General features: G+C 38.8%; 1 protein-coding gene across 4 annotated transcripts in view; it reads right to left on the reverse strand.

Moving 5' to 3' along the window:
- trpc5a (transient receptor potential cation channel, subfamily C, member 5a) overlaps positions 1–21,041 on the reverse strand; it is a 94,408-nt gene that overhangs the window by 24,478 nt on the left and 48,889 nt on the right. The gene's annotated exons all lie outside the window — the stretch shown is intronic.

The following is a 21,041-nucleotide window of genomic DNA, read 5'->3' on the forward strand; positions in this document are numbered from 1 at the left end:
GGGAGAAAAAAGAGCATTATTCACTCTGACAAGAAGTTCATCTTTCATCAATCCTACAGATGGGTAAAACTACATATTTTCACAATCCACTTGTTGGTGCGGTGGTGGGATGACTAGTTGACTAGCTGATCTTAAGGAAAACCTGTATAATTAGGGTTCACCAGACCCAAATCAGATTTGTTTCTTATTGGACATTCACAGGATGCATTCAAGTCTCAAAAAAAAAAGAAAGAAAGAAAAAAAAAAGACGGAGCAACAGAATGGAATAAGGTTAAGTGCAATATGTGGTCTTAAGCTGAACTTACTGAAGATGGTTTCAACTTCACAGCCCATCTTAAAAACTCAACGCTCATGGTGTAAACTTTTAATGGGTACTCTATTTACTCACATTTATGATAAATGATGTATCTTACCTATGTAAATACATCAATAAACTTAGTTTTTACACTCAATTTGCTCCTTTATTGTCAAATGCTTTACAAATACGTTGAGAAAATAAACCAGCAGTTTGTTCACAAATCAGACATTATACAGATGCTCAAAAGAAAAAATGAAAGTAACTGCCTATATCTATAAAAATGATAAATCTATGTGCATTTATTGCATAAACATGGCTCGCTTTAAAAAACAGACCAATACTGTGATTCATTTCTCTGCATTTGTTGTTGATTGAACCATGCGTGTTAACACATTTAGCTCTGAAATGTCACTCATGGTTTGCAGCTGAATATGAATGTGGGAACGTGAAGACAAACCGGCAAAGACAAAGAAAGGGGGCTGAAGCTTTCAAGCGTCAAATAGGACACAAAAGCACCATAAAAGTGTCATAAATGGGTACATATGATGTGCTTGCTATATTCAGAGTCTTTTAGGGTGGTTTCCCACTAGCACTTTTGGTGCGCAGCCAGGTTTGATTGATGTCAGAGTTCGGTTCGTTTGGATGATGTAAACTCGGATGATTTCCGAACTCGAGTGCGCACCCGCGAACCATACCAGAGTCCTCGTAAAAAGAGTGTGGTCTGAAGTATGGTTCATGCAAACTCAAGTACGGTTTGCTGCTGATATGAACGCAATCGTACTATCGCGGAAGTGAACCGCTATTAAAAACGCATGATTCGATTAAACTGTGTGTTTAAAGGTCCCGTTTTTCATGGTTTTTTGAAGCTTTGATTGTGTTTATAGTGTGCAATATAACATGTGTTCTTGTTTTGCGTGTAAAAAAACAGTATTTTTCACATAATTTACTTATCTGTATACCGCTGTTTCCACTGTCATAAAAACCTTTTACTTTTTTCTTTTACTGTCTATGATAAAAACGGGCTGATGACTTCCTTGTTCTATGAAGTCCCTCCTTCAGAAATACGTAACGAGTTCTGATTGTGCCAACGGTTCCTGTGTTGTGATTCGACAGCTCTGAGCGCACCGTGCCCGGAAAGGTCACGCCTCTTACCATAACGTGGAGATGCACGCGCTCAGTGTTATTGTAAACATGTCTTTAATTTTACCCTATCAATTTGAGCTGGAATCAGACCCGGTGATTGGACTGCGGGATGAAAATAACAGCATTTCGACGATATGGCGACAAACACAATCTACAAACGCAACTCTTGTGTATTCCTGTGGGCGGAGGTTAGTCAAAAAACTGTTTTAGTGACGTCATTAAAGAAGGAAGTAGAGGGATGTAGTCCAAACTGGGCGTTCGATGTAGGCGACTTCTGTTAAATAAAATATCTCGCTTGGCATTGAACTTTGAGCTTTAAAATTTTACAGATTTTATTTATACTCTAACAACAGCATTACACACTAACTAAAGTTTGAAACATGGGATCACGAAGAACGGGACCTTTAAAACTCCCGTGTTCGTTAGAACATTTTCAGTACATTCGCGGCAGACAGACGCAAGTGCTGTTATGTGCCAATGCTTTGGAAACAAAACCAAAAGATCTAAAAGTGAGGTGAGCAACTCTGTGCATTTTGCCGCCTTCTCCTGCGCCGTCGTTACCATTCAAGAGGGGTAAAACAGCTGCTGTTTTGATGATGCAAATGCAGTTTGGATTTAAATAATATAATGTAAACACAATCCAGTGGGGGCAGCAATCGAACTCGTGTTTGGACCAGGCAATCGAACCAAGTGTGAAAGCACCCTTAAAGCCATTTTATAACATTGTTTAAGGAACAGATCCAAATGTAAGCCGTTAATCACTGAAAAAATTGACTTTTTGTCATTTTGAAAGCCCCAGTTATCAATCACTTATATTCAAAAGACTGGCCTGGACATTCTTAAAAAATAATGATGAAAATAAATAAATACAAATACACGATGCAAAAAGTATCATTATTCTCAATCATTCTCAAAGGAGGAAGTGGAGGATGAATGGAAAAGCTCTTCTTTAGAGTGTAAACAAAGCTAATTACCAGTTTAGTGCACTGCTGTAGGAGACTTGCTTGTAAGAGAGCGTCCTCAGAAACATCTGCTTTGAAATGAAGCGAGCCAAGAACTGACTCGCCTCATATTTCATAGCACATTTGTGATAAGTTATCTAGTGGCTGTAATGGAAAATGCTGCGTGGGATGACAACACTGCATGATAGATGAGTAACAACTCTTTCTCAGTTTTAAAAGTTTCCATTGTTGAGAGTTTCTATGGCAAGCCTGAGAAAAAGCAATGGCTTCTGAACCAGTTGTGCCCCTCTGAATATCCACTAAACCCATAGCCAATCATTGGTTTCCCACAACCCCCTCACTCAACCTCATTACATATATCACAAAAGATCCTGTAGGAAAAGACAATCAACCTCCACTTAATGAAGTAAGTTAATAGAAGCCCCCGAACCCCAGGGAGGGGACGTGGAAAAGGGTTAAAAGGCACACAAGAGTGAATTTAACAAAGAGGTTTGCGAAAGGAGATAGAACAGTAATTTCCTTCAGGTTTTATTTTATAATGAACAGTTCGGGAGGATGGGCCATTTCCTCACACCTGACTTGCTGGTGTTTCTTCCGTTGTGTGAGAGTAACACTACAGCAATAAGCTAAATCCCTTCTTCATCTATCAATATGAACACTAACCTTCAGGCGGCCCTTTAGTTAACAACACCATTCCTCAACCTGTCCATGAAATGAGACTGATAACATCCCAGCCAGCATGCACCGCTACAGACTGTAGTAATGACTTACAACACATGGCTTGCAAGTAAATAAATGGCATCTTGTATTCTGACCTGTGAGAACGGTCCTGAAGCAGGGATGGAGTACATATATAATGCAACACTGTGTTGAAGATAAATGGAACTGTATTACTGTAAAGATGGATGAGTTTGCTGTGTTTCTGTCAACTCTGATATGAATGAACTGAATGAGTCGTTCTCGCTTACTTCCATGCAGTCATGGGGATTAACTAACTAACTAAAAGTAGTGATGCTACTAACCTAACTACATTTTTCAGAACTGCCACATGATAGCTTTTCTAGTAAGAAGCTATTTTAACAACTAGTAACAGTTTGTTAACAGATGGAATATGCTTCCTTTCGTTCAATGATTGAATGGAAGAAGACACTGTTCATTCAATTCGGCAAGGAGACAAAAGAAAGTGCAATGAAGACCAGTTTTACTAGAACAACACATAGAATAATCTTCACTTTATGGATGTGGATAAATGAATAACAACTGAGCGTAGCCTATTGAAAATGTATTGTTTACTCTTGCTAGGCGACATTTCACGGTCATTAAAATTGGAATTCACGTGTGAGGGCGAAAGATTTCCAAAGCAGATTTAGCTTATTTTCAAGTTGGTCACACAAATTCGCCACGTTGACTAACAGAAAGCTGCTTGGTGCGAAAGTGACTTCTATGTGAGCTGTGCTTCATACATTGCTATACTATAGTTGATGATAGTTGACAATTTTGATGACATTTCGTTAATGTGATCGCACCTTAAAGGGTTAATTCACCCCAAAATGAAAATTCTGTCATTAATTACTCACCCTCATGTTGTTTCACACCTGTAAGACCTTCGTTCATCTTCGGAACACAAATTAAGATATTTTTGATAAAATCCAATGGCTCAGTGAGGCCTGCATTGCCAGCAAGACAATTAACACTTTTAAATGCCCAGAAAGCTACTAAAGACATATTTAAAACAGTTCATGTGACTACAGTGGTTCAACCTTAATGTTATGAAGCGACAAGAATACTTTTTGTGCGCCAAAAAAACAAAATAATGACTTTATTCAACAATATCTAGTGATGGGTGATTTCAAAACACTGCTTCATGAAGCTTCTAAGCTTTATGAATCTTTTGTTTCGAATCAGTGGTTTGGAGTGTGTATCAAACTGCCAAAGTTATGTAATTTCAGTAAACGAGGCTTCGTTACGTGATAAGCATTTAGAAATTTCAATGGTTCACCACTGGGGGGCGTGACTTTGGCAGTTTGATTCACACACTCAGAACCACTGATTTGAAACAAAAGATTCATAAAGCTTTGAAGCTTCATGAAGCAGTGTTTTGAAATCGCCCATCACTAGATATTGTGGAAAAATATTTTATTTTATTTTTTTTTTGGCACACAAAAATTATTCTCGTCGCTTCATAACATTAAGGTTGAACCACTGTAGTCACATGAACTGTTTTAAATACGTCTTTAGTAGCTTTCTGGGCATTGAAAGTGTTAATTGTCTTGCTGGCAATGCAGGCCTCACTAAGCCATCGGATTTTACGAAAAATATCTTAATTTTTGTTCCAAAGATGAACGGCTTTGTAACGACATGAGTAATTAATGACAGAATTTTCATTTTTGGGTGAACTAACCCTTTAACAGTTTTCCCTCATTGTCACTGTTTATTAGTCTATTGTCTTTTTCTATAGATAAAAAAAAAAAAAAATAGATTTGCCTTGTTTTAATTTGTGTAGAAAATGCTTATGGTGCTTAAATATAATTTCTCAAATCTCTCAGTAAAGAGATTCCCAATCAAGGATAGTTCACACAAAGATTTTCGTCTTGCTTTGTTAAAGCTATAAAACTGAAATTATGACTGAATTGCATTTAATTTATAACTCACTTCTCAGATGTTTCTCAATGATAGCCAACAGAACTGTCAAAACCTAAGACAAACTTAGGTGGCTCATTGAAGGAAGGAGGACCTATTTGTTTTTTTATTCACAGTATTTGTTGTTTTAGATTGTGAATCACTGCAATGATATGCACTTTAATAAATTAAATGGTAGTGTTTCGAATGAATACGTTGAGTAAATGATAAAATGATTACTCATAATTGAAATAACATAATTGCTAGTCCACCTATTGGCATAACGATTTAAGCAAAAGAAAGTTCGGTAATTGAATCTTTTTGGTGAACAGATTCAAAAGAATCAAGTGGGATGTATCAACACTATTAGTTTGTAGGTTTACACTGAGTGACCTTCATAAGACAGGTCAAAAGGTGAACAGAAGGCCAGGTAATGATGTAATCTGTTGTTCTTTTGCCTTGTTTGACAGAAGCGATTACAGAACAACAGATGTCCTGTTCGTGTTCTGGTTGCTAGGGAGCAGTATGCTAATGAGGATTGATCTCCAGCTCTGATAATGCAAAGAGTTTAGGCAGGCTCACTCTTGAAGAGTAACTGACTCTAATGCAGAGTCAAAGAATACATTAACTTCCACTAAAGTTGTGCACACCTGCATGATATGAATTTGACCTGCATGATATGACCATGGCCTCAACAGTATTTGGACGATGAAAAATGTATGAATGCATTTGATAACAAAATATCAAAACAGCATCCGCAAACAAATTTTGTTACAGTTTTTTAGATCTGACTTTTCTGACCCATTTTTGGTCACAAGGTGATTTTTAGTGGAAGTATGAACTCAGCTCTCCTCAAGTTCATTCAAGTGTGCAACGGGTGAAGATTATCACATTAATTATGAACATGTTTTACTAATATCTGACAACTAGAGGGATTTGAAATACTCAAAACTCATCATTTTGAATATCTATTATTTTATCATAATTGAATTTCAGCGGTTTAATGCTCTCATCAGCCAGTAATTTACAACACAATGGACAAATCATGTTTGTGAACTCAAAGCTTTTGTATTATGGGTCATATTTTCTTTAATATACCAGAATATTGTAAAGTTTCTTAAACCTTTGTGCGTTACGGTCCCACATATGGAATGTTTATTTTTTGTGGCTCTGAGCGGTACAGTCCCACATATGGGATTTAGAACGTTCAGCGACGTCACATAACTGCCAGATTCAAACTGTGCTTTCGCGCTCTGGCTGCGAGACGTATGCGCTCTGCTCTTGTCATAAATCACAACTATGCAGTGTTTTGAGCCACATAATGTTTTTTTTTAAGGTTTCAGACATTTAAATACACATACGTAAGCACCAGTAAAACAATACGTTTAGAGTTTATAAAATACACAGTGATGTCAGACGTCAGTGGAAGCAGCAATAACAATCCATTCAAATATAATTTTCCGACATTTATTCATATCAAACACACATAATGGGCCTAAGTAACTATAAAGTTTCCTCTATTATTCTTCTAGTTCACCAGCCACTTACTTGCATATATTTCGGGAGACACTGATGAATTCACCTGCTGTAAATCCGACTGACAGGACTCTGCGAACTGCGGGGCAAACTAAGATGGCGGCGCCCATCTCACGTTATAGATCAAGATAAAGATCATTTATAAAAGTTTTTAAACGACAAAACACACTCACTTACACAAATTTGAGAATCGGGTTATCAGATAGTCGATGACATGGTAAGCAAGTTTGTGAATATTTTAAATAAAAAAGGAAAAACAATAATAGAGATCTATCTGTCGTACAGTGTTATTGTGGCTGCGTTCAGCATACATGACATGCATGGCGCGTTGCTATGGAAACAATAAGGGCAAATATTTTAAATAACAGTTGCCTTAAAAAAACTCACCCTGGGGGGGTCAGTTAGAATATTTAAAACTCACGCTTGAAAGGGTTAAGACAAACAGCATTCAGTATCAACAATAACTAATATAGTACATTTTCTCCTTTTAAAAGTAGCAATCACATCATTACCTACATAGTGCAGCTGATTGGTATCAGCGGACAATGAGCTTGCTGCTCAACATTCAAATACTTGGCATTGTTTGCTGTTAGCAGTCTGCAGTGCACTTTCAGAAATCCTCCACCTTCCCCAGCTTCACCTGTATAGATCTGCTACGGGGTTTATTTCATGTATGTTATATGTGCAGCAGCAGCATGTCTCACATGCTCACAGCAATGTCTGTGAATGCACTGGCAATAGCAAGTCTCTGTACTTGCTCTGCAGCAGCAGCAATAATCAACAGCAGCAGCAGCATATCTATTCCACCAAGACCAAATACATTACATTGCCATATCAATTACCATGCCAATCTCTCCCAGAGTTGTCATGACAGAACTATATTTATTATCTGCTTTTAGTGTTGTATTCTTGTCTGTATCAGTACAGACCTTTGACTAATTTTAAGAACCACTCTTACACTTTCAAAGCTAGCTTGCTATTGCTAGCCACTCTGAAATTGCCTACCCTAACTTTAAAAGCAACTTCATTGCAATATACACACTGGCCACTTTAATCAGTACTTTCTAGTACCAGGTTGGACCCCTTTTCATCTTCAGAACTGCCTTATTTCTTTGTGGCATAGATTCAAAAAGGTGCTGTTCAAGAAACCAGTTTGAGGTGATTTGAGCTTTGTGACAAGACGCGTTATCCTGTAGGAAGTAGCCATCAGAAGATGGGTACACTGTGGTCATAAAGTGATGGACATGGCCAGCAACAATACTCAGGTAGGCTGTGGCGTTTAAATGATGCACAACTGGTACTACTAAAAGGGGCCCAAAGTGTGCCAAGAAAATATCCCCACGCCATTACACCACCAGCAGCAGCCTGAACCGTTGATACAAGGCAGCATGGATCCATGCTTTCATGTTGTTTACGCCAAATTATTGATTGTCACAGCAGAAATCAGTGTGATATTCTGCTGTAGCCACCACACAGCATCTTTACTGCAGTTTTCCTTACTGCAATCTCAAAAATGTACAGAAAAACTGCAAAAGTGCACTGTGATCAGTGTCTTTTTTCTGACAAATAAAGTTGCCTAAAGTTCCCTAAACCCCCCACACAGCATCTCCTTAATCTTTTAAAAATGGTTCTATTCTAGGAAATTGTCTCTTTAAGGGTGCAATGCTTCCCAAATCCCTTTGAAACCATCTGCTGTAAAAAGGCTTTGCGCATCAGAGTTTCTCAGTATAAGCTAAATTGCATACTGTATCTGGCAATAAAGTAGGAGGTGAATCAAAACTCATACTGCAGTATAAAAGAGTGCTAGAGAGAGGGAGAGATGGGATGGTGTTTCGTTTTCATCTTCAGTGCAATACAATAATTGTTTATATTCAAATCTGTGAAAAACAGTCATTAAAATCTCCTTATACACAGGGCAAATATTTTCAGCAGTCTTGAGGCTCAATAGCAAATATTACAGTTCAAAAAAAAATCCTGAAGTCCATAAAATACGTATGATTTTTCTCATCTCTTCATACAAAAAGAAAAGATGAACCATATGTTATATGTAGAATGGACTAAAGGTTATTCAGGTGCATAAGCACTCCCTTTAGATTACTGAACAAGGACTATTTAGCTGCCACTTTGACTTTATTTGAGTAATGGAACTTGCAGACCTGACAAGGCAGTGGATACAGGCTACAGGCTACTTTAAGTCACATTAGAATGAGTTATCGGCATGTCAGCTTCATCTACTGGAATTGCGGTCTGAAAATACAGTTTCTCATTAAGTTCCTCAAAAACAGAAGACAGTATGTTTGAAAAAAGTTATCTACAAGAAGGTAAGATATTACTGGCTGCTTTTTTTTCACATAACAGATTTTGTGCCCCTTATGATGTTTCTTTCTGTGATGCTAGATGTGAATTGAAGAAATAGCCTACTAACAGCAACATTAAAACATGCATACAGTAATGCCAGCCCAAACAATCAAACAAACAAACAAATACATAAATACTGTGGTACTACCATGGTACAGTGAAGGTATCAGACGGTAATTTAATGATATATTGTATAACATGGCACAGTATGGTTTACACAGTAGGGATTTAAAGAATACCATGGATCACTCATATTTCATGTCCAAAAAAGCATGATAGTTCCATGGTACTCTTAAGGGTATTTGCCTTTACCCCTATAAAGCCTAAGGTATCATATTTGATACACAAAGTAAAAATAAATGCAAGAATAACCTTTATATTGTTAGTAATATCTCAAGATGAACACTTACTGAAGCAACTAAAGCAAGCTGTGCTTCATTATTTATTAATCATCAATTTTTAGAAAATGCATGTTAAAATATGATACACAAGGCTTTTGAAGAACGTTTATTTGTACATCTCACAAACATAATTTTGGTTTGCCCCCAAAATAAAAACTTTTTTATTTAATTGCATTTTTTTCTTTCATTGCATAATAATATAATATAATATAATATAATAGATTGGGAATACAGCAAGTGCTTTAAAGGGGACCTAAAATGCCCTTTTACAAGATGTAATATAAGTCTCTGGTGTCCCCAGAATGTGTCTGTGAAGTTTCAGCTCAAAATACCCCACAGTTCATTTATTACAGCTTGTCAAATTTGCCCCTCTTTGGGTGTGTGCAAAAACACGCCGTTTTTTGTGTGTGTCCCTTTAAAGGCAAATGAGCTGCCTCTCCCGGCCCCCTTTCCAGAAGAGGGTGGAGCTTTAACAGCTTGCGCTTCATGTTAATATTTTGCGCAAATCCAGCATTGAATTGACCCTTGTTTGTGAAGCATTCCAGCGTAAAATGACGGCACGGCAACAACACTCTACTACAACAACTCTTTCTCTTCTCTAAAGCAGCCCAACATGGCCTCACCCCCTTTGTTGCATGTTCCCGGGGGCAGGGTTCATGTAAATTTTAAACCAGGAAGAAGCTCACTGTAGTCCCTACCAGCCGTTTGTTGTAGTCCTTAAAGAATCCTTTAAAAGAAAATATCTCCCGTTGCATTGAACTTTGAGCGTCGTAATTTTGCAGACATTGTTTATGCTCAAACAGCAACATTACACTCTAACTAAAGTTGAAAAAGTTAAATCATAATCAACCACCTTTTAAAATGCAATGGTCTGATTTTATATCAATACTTTTTTGTTGTTGTTCATACTGCCCACATTTTAGGGTTAGCTTAGCTTCAATACTAGTTTAGGGGAGATTAGTTATTCAAATCCTACGCTTCTAATCTGCCCCTCCCCACCATGCGGTTCTCCTTCAACCTCCCCTAATAATCGTTCAGCTTGCTCAATTTCATTTTGCACAGTTCAGGTCAAATGTGATTTAAATGCTAATTCACTTAGCCTCTCCATTCCCCACAGCTGCACTGTTGCTGCAGTGCCACTGCAATTCTGTAGAGTCCAGGCAGCGCTCCAAACAACAGATCACAAACACTGTTAGCAGAATGTCATTCGCTCTTTAGCTGAGCATAAGCAACCCAGCAGATAATGCACCACTGGCTCCAGGATGTGTCAGATGCCACTCCAGCCAAAGTTGACAAAATCATGATGTCAATTCTTACTTGCTTTGCACAACAGGGGAGTAAATATTAAGTTCATATTTTTCCACTGCATGCAATATGTAACTGTATTTCATCATATGCACTCAATGACATCATTATAATGAAAAAAGAATAAATGTTAATGGAAATAAGATTGGCTTATATAATGCTTTCCCCTACAAAGGGCAACTAACTGCATATCTAATAATGTCAAAGACCTTTAAAGCATTATAACATTAGAAATTAGGTGTTACAAAGCAGCGAATATTGACCAATCTCTGCCTTCAAGCAAATCAGTTAGGACTAATTGGACAATGTCATGCTACGTAATTAATCTTCATGAGTCAAGTTGATAAGTTTGATAGATCTTTAAATATATTCTTAGCTGGATTTGACAAGGTGTTTACCTTCATTAAGGTTTAATTTCTTTCCTGTGTTGATATATTTCCAATATAACAAGGAAGTTAGAGCAAGACATATCAAAGTCCATTATATTTAATAGACTAAATATGATTTGCAACTTGCAATTAGGGCTGCACGATAATGGTTAAACTGACAATCACAATTATTTTGATCAAAAATTATAATCACTATTATTAATCAAGACTGTTCTCATTTGAAAAATATCTTTTTACATTTCATCAGAATTATTGCATTTTATGTAAGCACCAATCAAGAGAACATATACTCATTCACAGGGTTTATTTTACCTAAACTAGTTTCCTGATTTATTTTATTTATCATTTAAATTAACACACTCTCTACATTATGAAAAACTGGTAAAGCACGCTTCCTCAATAGCTAAAACTGTGAACTATTCCTAATAATTCCAAATTATGTTAATGCTTATCTATTAAATCAACAAAAAAAAAACGTTTTTTTTTGCATTGCACGTTGCCAGGTTGAGAAGATTAAAGTAAATAGTTACGCTTACTTTACACTTACTGGTATCCTTGTATAAAAGACTAAGAGATAATAATCAACTACATGTACTATAGGGTTAGGATTAGGGTGTGGTTTAAGGTTAGTAGCATGTAATTATGCACAATCTATAGTAATTACTATAGCAACAACATGTAACGTGTAACAAGGACACTGTAAAATAACATGTTACCAAGTAAGTTATCTAAAGTAATAAGTAAAACTCTGGAAATGTATCCATTTAAGAGAAAATCTATGATTCAGAGACTTAAAGTCAGTATGATTCAGAGACTTAAAGAATTGAAAATTCAACCTGTCTATTTTCTAAATGCATGTTATAGATCTTATTGTGACCAATTCATAGGTTCTAGTTTTCATCTGCCTCCACTTTTTAGTGTGATGCCCACATCTCAAAAAGGTCTGTCACTGCCATTTCATTGCAACTTTAAACTCTTGACAGAATTTCCATTTTTGAGTAAACTCTTCTTTTAAAGCTATCATATAAGAGCTACAATATAAGCCTGTCACATCCACACGTCACTTGAACTGTCAGTTTGTTTGTGTTTCTTCTGTCACGTGCTTCTTTGTTTGAGTTTCCCGCCACAATCTGTTTCCATGGACACTAATCATTATCATCACAGCTCTTTGTCATTTGAGTTCATTAGTATGTGTATATCAGTTCAGTTCTGTCAGTGTGTCTTTGTCGGGTCTCGTTTGATGTAAGTGATGTGTTGGTTCATGTTCTGCTCTGGATTCTGTGTTTCTCCCTGTGGATTATCAAGTAAAGACTTATTTAACTTTACTCTTTCTCGTCGTGTGTTTGATACACCACCATTATGTAAGAGAAGATCCGACCAAAACAGTAGCGGTGTGTTTTTTCCATGATTTTTTGTGTGTACGTTTTTTGTTTTTTTTCCTGCACCATCGATTCTTTTTTTTTTCTATGCAACCACTTTGCCTTGAACAGAAGGACCGCTCCCTTGAGGCACATTTAGAGGATTTTATCTGTCTCGTACCATCTACAACTTTCCCGGACCGCAGCCTCTGCAACTTCCTACTGTATATGCTGGCCTTAACACCACCACTGCTGTCCGGGGAAGGGCCTCGAGGGAGTTTCATGGTATACGTTGAGTGGATGCTGGTGTCCTGTGATTCTCCGCTCACAGTCAACATCGTCAACGATGACACCAGCCCCACTAGCTACCCAGTGCCCAGCCAACAACACCCCGACTGCGAGGATCGACAGCCCAAGCCCACCGCAGGCAACGAGAGCCACTCCGCCGCGACGTACAAGCCAGTGCACACAAGAGCGACCGAGCTGAACATCGCCACGGAGCCTGAGTGACGCGTGCCTGACCAGGTGTGTGAGCCGGCTGCCTCAACCATCGCTGAGGGAGTCTTAGTGGAGTTTGACGGGAGGGAATGGAGAACCCCCCCGCCAATGGGAGTGAGTGTTCGGCCATTGCTCTGGGAGAAATTTTTTTTGATGATGAAGAGGTTGTTTTGTTATCCCCTCTGTTACCCCCTGAATCTGACTGTTATGTTTCAAACTGTTTGGATCTGCCCAGCCCTGAGCTGTCCGTCTCCCCACTGGTTCCGTCCAGCCCTGTGTCTCCTGTGTTCCCTCCCAACCTCCCTCATCCATTACCTCTCCAACACACATTGAACTCTGTTTTGTTTTTTGGACTTTCCTCTGCTCTACAGTTTTTGCCCCAGTCCCCAGCTAATCATGTCGTCCCATCATCGATGCCTCCCATCAGTCCCTCAGCACCTCCTCTCAGTGGTGAGGCTACATCTCGGGCCCTCCGGGAGTCATCTCGTCATGGTTGTGAGAAGCCCTTGGCTCCGACCTCTGCCTCTGCATACTCCAGTCCTCCTCAATCTGTCGTCCCAACTCCTGCGCCTACACTCCTTCCTCCCTTGATGTTGGCAGAGATCGTTGGACTTTCAGCCTCGCAGGACTCCCTCAGTATGTCGGCTCCGCCTGGGACGGGCATCGCTACACCTAAACCACGGACTTACGGCCAGCTCCTCCCTCCCTCAGGCTCCACCTCCGCCCTCAGTCGCTCCTGCTCGACTTCAGCCCTCCGGATCTCTACCACCCTCTTGGTGGGTCCTCACTACGGCTACGTCGTGGCCGCCTAGATCTTCGGCGTCCCTCCACTACATTGGCTCTCTGGCTTCATGGTGGGCTTCATCATCGGTGTCTCCGTCGCCTCCAGTCAACCCCTATGGTGGCGCCAGTGAACATCTCTTCATGGCTCCTCCCTCCTGCGCTGCCGCCATAGGACACAGTCTCAGCTGTGGCCTGGGTCAGCACGCAACATCTGCCTCTGCTCAAGGCTCCACCCTGGATCACTCCACCATCCTCTCCACCCTGGACTTTTGTTTCTTGCCTCCTAAACCACCATCCACCTCCTAAACCTCCTACATCTACACCTCCTTATCTCCATCTACTCTCCACGGCGCAAGGGCGTGCCTTTCCAGGAAGGGGCGATATGTCACATCCACACGTCACTTGAACTGTCAGTTTGTTTGTGTTTCTTCTATCACATGCTTCTTTGTTTGAGTTTCCCGCTACAATCTGTTTCCATGGACACTAATCATTATCATCACAGCTGTTTGTCATTTGAGTTCATTAGTATGTGTATATCAATTCAGTTCTGTCAGTGTGTCTTTGTCGGGTCTCGTTTGATGTAAGTGTGTTGGTTCATGTTCTGCTCTGGATTCTGTGTTTCTCCCTGTGGATTATCAAGTAAAGACTTATTTAACTTTACTCTTCCTCGTTGTGTGTTTGATACACCACCATAACGTAACAAAGGCACTGAACTCCAATAATGATGTCATGGGTCTTGAAAGATTTATGCTCACAAATTGCGCCCAAATATGACAGAAATGCTCAAGAACAATATTATGGTTATGTATAACCAAGCTCTACTAAACACCAGTTTAACACACGTCAGCAGTATAATCCCAGTGCTGTACCGCCTGAGCAAACAAGCTGTAAACACGTCCCCTGATTTCCTGAGTGAGGAATCATCAGGACATGTTCTCCAGTGTACAATCCACCAGTGAGAACTTCTACAACCTGTACACTCACTCACCAGCAAACCCACAGAATAGATAAAAATAACCGCTGCCAGTGATACAGTACGAATGAGAGGGAGAGATTAAGAGATGGAGGCGGAGGCCAGCGAAAAAGTGAGAGAAACGCAAGTGTAAGACTCTGGAGTGAAGACTAATCGCTCCCAGCTCTTTCCACGGAGATCTTCTGTCGCTGTTTGTACTGAACTAAAAGAAACAACACAGGGAGGGGAGGACACAGAGGGGATAGCTGTGGGGGAAAAAAATAAAGTCAAAGAGAATCTCGATGAGACAGAATAAGAGTAGGATGGAGACCAAATTTAAAAAGGTGGGAAGGGCTGTTGGAGATACAGTATGGATAAAGCGCTAACTCTTGGCAGATGTCAGGGCCGCTGTCCTCGCAGGTCTCAGAAATGCTGCTTCAGGGGTATTTTAGTAAGCTGTGCCCGCTGGCACAAAATGACATGGCACAAGATCCCAGTGTTCCTCTGTACATTGTGTAAATGCCGCTTTAATGCTCTGAATTGAATTATAAACAATCCTAATGTAAAATTCAGCCATTTATATGATGAAATCCCTCATAATTCATATTTAATCTGTGCACTAAACACAAAACAACTTCGAGCTAACCGCAATAAATGTTTCATGGCAGAAAAGTACAATTGGAGGTAAAATGTTCAGATCAGTTTTGAATTTTTTAATAAGGAATGTCACAACAGCACAAGATAAATACATTGATATTGAGTAGAGCAGATTGTGAACTGTAAAACCATTGATTTGAGTTTACCAAATCATGCAGCTGAATCACAACTATACGCTGAAGTGCTCGCTGAGGTGTGAAGTGGTTTAATCGATACATACTATAAACAGTTGTATATTTAACACTAGGAGACAAGTAAGTTGAAAGATATAATTATTGCCTTGCTGAAACTGATGATGCAGAATATGCATAAATGTCACAACAGAACACATCAGATCCAGAGAAAATTCAAAGAATCTTTGAATCAGACTGTGCAACCACAGTTTCCCTGCAACAGTGTTCACATGGTTTTACTTTCATATTTTACTTTTTAAGAAGGCTGTGCATTACTTTTTTGTCATGATTACAACTTCATTTACTCATAATCTCAACTTAACAAAACATGTTTTCTCAGGACCCTGACTTATTTCTCAAAATACAATACTTTTTTTCTTGGTGTGGCAGTAACAAAAACCACTTTACTTATCACAAGAAAATTAAGTTGTGATAAGAAGAAAACAAACGAGGAAAAAATGAAGAATGCATGGCCTCTAAAAATATCTATATCTAAATCATTTTTGCTAAAACTGCAGATATGCACTAATATTTAAAAGTTTGAGGTCAGTAAGATTTTCTTTTAAAAAAATTAACACTTATTCAGCAAGTATGCATTATGTTGATAAAAAAGTGATATAATGCTACAAAAGATTTCTATTTCAAATAAATGATGCACACAGTTTCTACAAAAATATTAAGCAGCACAACTGTTTTTAATGTTGATAATAATAAGAAATGTTTCTTGAGCAGCAAAGCAGCATGTCTGAATGATTTCTAAGGGATCATGTGACACTGAAGACTAGATTAATAACTTTTGAAAGGCAGAAATAACAAAACCATATCTACCTTTTACCATATCCTTACATTTTCAACATACTTTATCAAAGAAATATCATTTGATAAGAACACTGTGTGTGATCACCATGGGGAATTGGTCTGAATAGGCCACAATGCAATAGTCTACATAACTCTCCTTTAATTTGGCTGTAGCTCACTAACAAAAACGTACATTTCCATTCATATTTGAATGTAGGCGTGTTGTTTTTGATCTACACAAACAGCTCCTCTTTGTAAACAGACCAAGATTAATAATTAAGCAAACAGCCAACATCAGAAAAACATGCTAAAATTAATAAATGACAATTGTTTGCAGACTGATTAATAAATGCAGGGTATTGAAGTTATTGATGCACTTAATTGTCACAATTGGACCCTAAAGTGTTTGAAAAAGCTGTGCAGTTGTGCAAATTACAGTTCGTTCCACTTAACGGCATTTAGTCCCCCCTGAGGTATTTGGTACAGAACAGCCTCCTATAGTGTATTAAGCAGTAATCAGAACGCACTCTTGCATAGGTCATATTTTTTTGCAAGGCCTAATTACCAGGGAAAGTAACTATTGTGTTACTTTAAATAACTTGGATGCCCCCAATATTAAATATAAGTCTCAAAATAAATGATGCTTGATCCGACTCCTGACTCATGATCCGCTCTTGCTCACGACATCAAATTTCTCTGTACTGTACTATACGTGTTGGCAGCCATTAAAGAAAATGTAGTTTCATATTTATGTTTAAATAGGCCTATGTTATGTATCTATTTGATTATGAAAAGTGAACAGCATGAGTAAGCTAGAATACATCATATGATGCGCAATATATCGGGAGATGGAGTGGGTCAGACATGATTTTGACCACTTCATTAAGTTTTGTTTTGTAGAAAGCCTTTCTTTAAAGTGAATTTCGTTTTGTAAAATTGTATCTTAATTTTAATCAATGTTTCATCAACCAATTGCCTGGATTTAATAAATAAGAAACAAATATAGCAGACAATATAATCATGACATGGAGGCGCCGGCGCGATCACTTGCACGTGAACTGGAGCGTGTCTTATAGGCTAAATGAACTGAAACTCAGTGTATAGGCTGCTTGCCTCACAGACATGAGAAATATATCTATAGAATACTTGAAATGTCTCCTTTTAAACTAAATAATTCAAAACGAAAAGAAATAGGCTACTCTGATTATGTATTCGGAATGATATGTGCATTCTCTCTCTAGGCATGTCCACGGAGATGATGAGAGTCAGCAATGTCAACTTCATCTTCCCAGCCGACACTGATTCAGAAAACATTACATTTATTAATAAACAATTAAAATGTCTCCTTGCTTATTTTGTCACATTTATAATCATTACTTTTGCCAGTTCTTTATGGCAAGCTTTATGCGTGGGCTTGAGTGCTATATAGCCTATATTACGTAAACGCTCATTATTATGGTTTATTCTCTCCAGTATTTAAGAAATTAAATTAATATAAATGTGATGAGTCAACTAATGGCTTAAATGAACAATAACTAGTCGACTAGAAAAAACTTATTTCACATATTTTTGATCCAGCATTTCACAAAGGGTATTCTGGTTTGAGCTCGCGCTCCGCCTGCATGATCTGACACAGACACATAAAGCATTGTACATTATTATCAGTTTAAAATTATATTTGTGTATGACTAACCTGTACTATTTCTTTACAACAAAATGCTTTGCAGGTCTATCGTCACACACCAATCATCATCAGTTAGCATGTGTCCCACCCCAACACACACACCAAAGAAAAAACTTTGCAGGTCCTATGGCGAAGAGAGAGCCATATTCGGATGAAAACTGCTTCAGTGAGCTCAATTATAGTAATGCAACTTTTTTTTTTTAGTAACGGTAACGGCATTGTAACGGGAGAAAAAGTAATTAGTTTTATTACTCGTAACTGAAAAAAGTAACGCTGTTAGTAATGCTGTTTATTTAAAACGCCGTTATTCCCATCACTGTTAATTTCCCGCGCTCTGCTCAGTTTCACACATGGTAGAGTGCATGAGCCTTTTGGAGTATAAAGACACATAAAGACACATTCAACGTGTGCGTGCATCTAGAGGACTTGTTTTCAAATGGTCATTCGCTGATTTGCACGTGCTGTTCTTGTTCTTCTCTTTTTCCTGTTGTGGCAGTTAGCAAACAGTGTTGCATTACCACGCGCACCCTTCTGGATTGGAGTGTGGATCACCCGTGACTGACTTTATTCATTGTCTAACTGCATGAATCAAACCGTGACGTCCGTAATGTACTGTTCAGGATGAATAAATGTACAGTTACACCCCTAGTACAGTTAAAAACTAGCTAGTTTTCTAATGGTGTAATCTCTATTATATAAACACAAAGGCAATAAGATTGCCACAATACTGTAGTGGGTGGAACTAGTTAACATTCACATTAACAAATATGTATGTTCAACTATGCACCAAAAGCCGAGATAACATTTTGTCTAATGGGTTATTCCAGAGAAATCCCTCGTCGTCATAACTTTCTTGTGTATTTAAGCAATCTGCTTGTCACAGAGACACTGGAGTGCTGGTTAATTCATGCAGTCCTTGCTATTCTTACAGAGAGAGATGAATAAATGACAAGGGTAGGCAGTGTGGTGTGTAGAAGCAGACGGGCAGCGAACTGTAACTCTAGTTCACACACAAGCTGCCGAGGATAAGCCTGATGTTATAGCCAATCTCTTTTTTTCCTGGCTGGAATAAGCTCTCTGTCTCTCAGCTTCCTGTTACCTCCTTCCCCTGCTTCCTCCTTCCTGCTTAGTCCAATTTACAGCTCATATTAATGTTTTATGAGGCTATGAGTGAGCAAAACAGCACATATGTAATTTTTAGCAGTGTATGGCATCATAAGTAGGATAAGTGTGCACAGGAAGCTTGTACCATTAAAACAATATTGTACAATATGTTGAGTGCAAGAAAAGTGAGTAATGTTGCAATTGCAGGGAGTATGTAAAAGTAGAAAGCCAATATCAGAACCCAGTGTATATATATATATATATATATATATATATATATATATATAGGCAAAAAACAGACGACATGTTGGTTAAGTAATACAGTTTTCATTTAATTCACAAGGGGACCCATGTTTAAATTATGATCTATTTGAAATACTAGAATTACTAAAAGCAAACAATTTTGCTCAACTGATTGTGGTTTCCTGTAACGAAACAAGTCATCAAAGCAGAGAAGCATTGATCGCCTTTACACACAAGGTCTAAAACAGCAGAATAGAGCAGCAGAGTGCTAGAGAGAAAGAATAAACCTCTCTCTCTCTCCTCCCTCGCTCCATCAGAACAAAAGAAGCCATTGCTGCTCAGTTGGCCGGGAGCGATCCAACTTGCCGACCAGGCAGAGTGAGAAATTGATTTGTGCTTTATTATTCAGCAACAATTTGTTCTCAGTCAGATCTACTTTCACTGCCTTTTCTTATCTATCCCTCGTCCTTTCTGCCCCCTTCACTGTATGTGTGTGTTTGACTTGGATCAGTACGAGAAAGAGAGAGAGAAATGTTGTGAGAAAGTGAGCGGAGGGAGCGTACTCTAATCCCAGGGTGCCGTCAGTGAGCGTGCAGTGAGAACAGAGCGAACAATTCCTCCGGCATGCAGAGCTAAAAATACAGGGAGATATCCAATGTTCAATCCATCCGGTGTGAAGAACAAGCACGAGATCAGCAGTCTTCTTCACCTGACCTGTCTTAGGGTGTTTACACGACAACTATGTACTAAAAATGGAAACATTTTTCCTTTGCATTTTTGAAAAGTTTCACGTAAAGATGACAACATTGTCAAAATGTTACCCGTTCACATGAATCTGAGAATATGGCTAAAAATGCTGTATTATGCATGCCAGGCCAGTAGTTGGAGATGTCACTTTGTAAAGAAACGACTGAGCACATATGCATTCTTCTACCGTGCCAGACTGATCATGCTATAGAGCGGTGAAAACATGAAAACGAGTTCGCATTTCAGCACTTCTGGTTCTATCGTGTCGATATCAATGGGTTTTTTTAATGGGTTTTTGGTTAAATTCCTGAAATAAGGTCTGTGGTAAACAGTGGTGAAAATGTACGTCTGATATGGGTTTCAGAATTATAAGTGTGCTAAAATGGCTCGATAGCGCCACCTACAAAATTTCAATTAAGCGCCCTTTGCGCTACATTTCACATACCAGTATGAAATTCGGTAGACACATGTAAAAGCAGGAACACTCCAAGCCGACGGTTGGTCGTCTGGCAGTTTTTCTTCGTCAGCCGACTAAATTTTCTCAGTGTGTTCCGCACAGTCGGCTGAAGTTGGTCCTCGTCTGCTTTTTTCCGGCCGATTCGAAATGTTGAATCGGCATCGGAGCTCGTCGGTCCGTCGGGCCATCTGATCATTCTGATTGGCTGTTCAGATACTGCCACCTGCTGGTACGGAAAGGCGTCCAGAACGGACGTGCTACTTGGCCGTCGGCTGTTTAGCGTTGGTTTGGTGTGTCAGGGCAACTTTGGACACAGACGCTGCCGACGTGAGTCAACCCCGCAGTCCGCTTTCATTGCCACTAGTTCGTCGGCGTCGGCTTGGTGTGTTCTGGCCTTAACAGCCCAACACCTACAAAAATGTCCTTGAGAGCAAAATCTGTAAACCCAACAGGAAGTGAGATATTTTGAATTTTATCTGCAAAATGTTTGCAGTTTTTGCCATTTCCAGATGTAGTATCTTAATGAACTCCTCCTAGAGCTTTAATCAGATCAACATCATATTTGGTCAGTATAAT

This window comes from Megalobrama amblycephala, linkage group LG7 (genome assembly GCF_018812025.1).
Source record: "Megalobrama amblycephala isolate DHTTF-2021 linkage group LG7, ASM1881202v1, whole genome shotgun sequence".
NCBI lineage: Eukaryota > Metazoa > Chordata > Actinopteri > Cypriniformes > Xenocyprididae > Megalobrama > Megalobrama amblycephala.